Here is a 2,670-nt window from a genome sequence, read left to right as displayed (position 1 = left end):
CGAATGCCGTACCTCGATGGCAAACCAAACCGATTGAGTTATTACTTTTAACACCTTCAACTCTTAAAAATAAGCTAGTGTCTCATTAGTTCTTAGGTGTCAGGGGAAAATATCATACTTATTCAAAGGAGTACTGCTCAAGAATGTTAAAACTGAAGGCAGTTTTAAAAAGAATTTGCAGCGTCCCTTTAGAGCACAATCTCTCCTTATTCTCAACTCCTCAACCATTCCATGTGTTCCCTGACGACTGAATTCCCTTTGCTCTACAAGTCAAGCTCCAAGCATTTTCCAAAGCTTCAGCTTCATCACCTGGAGCTTTTTTTTCTCTTGAATATTACTTTCCAGCTCTTTAGTTACATTTTTTGTGAAGACATGTATTGATGCAGATCTTGTAATACTTGAAATATTCTATTGTTACTGTTTCTTTTCTGAATAACAAAGCAAAACTGTATTATCGTTTTGCCGCTTTGGTCTACTGTACCAGTTACCAATCATTTTCATCATTATTATTCAGCACAGAATACCCCTTATTCAGCGACCCTTCACTATTCTGGCCCCTTCCCCTCATTTCCTTTCTGACCCTCTTAGTATAAAAACCCAGCTGTCAAAGAGTTTGCAAACTATTTTCGTCTTCACTTTTGCCTACTGCTCCTCTTCCAATCGACATTTTCTAGACGTTTGTTGCCAGATGTTTAGTCTACTGTTTACTCGTACCCATCATTTGCATTTAATGGGCCATTTAAGATATTTTCAGCCCAGGAATATCTTGTCAATGCATCAAAATTGCGCTATTTACAAATGTCCATGAGACTAACAAAGTCAAGCGTAAAATTTAAAAACAAGTTTTTGCAAGGCTCACTAATTTTACTATTGTGTTTGTAGTTAAAACGGTCTTTTCATAATACTGCGTATGTACTTGAATATGCTTTTGTAAGTTTTAGTGCCAATTTGCATATAACTGACAACGAACTTCCAGGAAATTAGCCTTCACAGCATAGTGACCTTTCATTGCTGCCTTTATGAGGCAAGAGCTTGTTTGTTTTATTAATTTTCTAGAATTGTACGTCATTTGACATACTTAGACCATAGTTAAAAATGAAAGTTCAAAGACTTCCTTGTGCATTAATGTTGCCGGAATGTCAAATGTAGTGTGACAGAATGCCCAGATCTATTTGTTCCCCATAAGACTTTTTGCGTTTTGAAGAGGATGGCACGAGAAGAATACATCCTTTCGGTTTCTCAGTAAGTCTGGGAATGCTAACCCCGCTCCCCTTTTCTTTGTCCCCAACAGATACTACTAAGCGCCTCAGTGGCGTGGTTGGTATGATGTTGGTGTCCCACCTCGGTGGTCGCGATTCTCGGTCATTCCATTGAGGTGTGAGAGATGTGTATTTCTGGTGATAGAAGTTCACTCTCGACGTGGTTCGGAAGTCACGTAAAGCCGTTGGTCCTGTTGCTGAATAACCACTGGTTCCATGCAACGTAAAAAAACCGTACAAGCAAGCAAGCAAAGCAAAACCAACAGATACTAGTACTCACTGGCAGCTGGATGGACTATGGTGATGTAGGCCTGGAACGATTTGCGGGCTTCAGCTGAATGCCACACCACTCAGCTACTGATTCCCCCTTTCAAAGTATGTATGGAGGACGTCAGATCCATTTTTATAATCTAAATAGAAATTTAATTATTTTTATCATACAACTAATGACGAGTGTTGTCATGCCCTCACTTTGAAAGCGTTATTAGTAGACTTGAATTTCAAACTGGATACGTTCTGTAACACCTTTTTTTCTTTTCCTTAATCCGTGGTATCTAGCGTAGAGAGTAAGCATCTCTTGTTTTCGTCGCTTCTACAGTTTCAGATAAATTATAGTGTTACAAGTAATGGCTGGAAAGGCACTTCTTAAGTACGTTGTTTCCATTGGGGTAAAATGCAACTCTTGCGTTATATCCATTTTATAAAAGTATCTTGTGGAAAAATGGTAATGCGCAAAATATCCTTGGGATCTTAATGGTTTCGGCTTTTGTCGAAAGATTTTCGTTTGTCTTGAATTTCCAATGCATGCAGAGTAAGTATGTTGTAAATACTATTGCCGTTATACAGTTGCCCTTGTATTGAGTCCGACAAACTTTTTATCCCTTAGAAGAGCCAGAACTTCATGAAGTTAAGGGTCTAATGAACAAAACTTCTGCAGAATTATAACATGAACAGGACACTTCATGTATTGATACGGTACTAATTGCCATCAAAATCATCATAATAGTTACTTTGCAGCAAGATTTAAGCCTGTGATTTTCAAATGTACGCGAAATAATTGTATCTCCTGAATCTTATCAGCATCTTGGAATATCATCTTATTTCATCTTTCCTAAATTTCCTTATACAATCAATATCATATTATCATAAGAGGATCCAGTAGGGCAGAAAAGTTTTAGATATGTCTACCCATGCTTTCATTTTTCATTGAAAAAAAATTATATTGCCATGGCCAATAAAACGTGGCTCCCAAATATCTCCCACTCGATGCCCTCACAGCGATTGCATCACCAATTTTATTTTTAAGCCTGCACCACGAAATTCATACCTTGGTGCAGTGCATGGTCAAATAAAATAAGTGAATGTTAATTTTTTTTTAATAAAATGTATTAGCATTACTATCTTTGGAGAG

Source organism: Macrobrachium nipponense, chromosome 5 (assembly GCF_015104395.2).
Source record: "Macrobrachium nipponense isolate FS-2020 chromosome 5, ASM1510439v2, whole genome shotgun sequence".
Lineage (NCBI taxonomy): Eukaryota > Metazoa > Arthropoda > Malacostraca > Decapoda > Palaemonidae > Macrobrachium > Macrobrachium nipponense.
The sequence above is the reverse complement of the archived record's forward strand: the minus strand, read 5'-3'. Positions refer to the sequence as shown.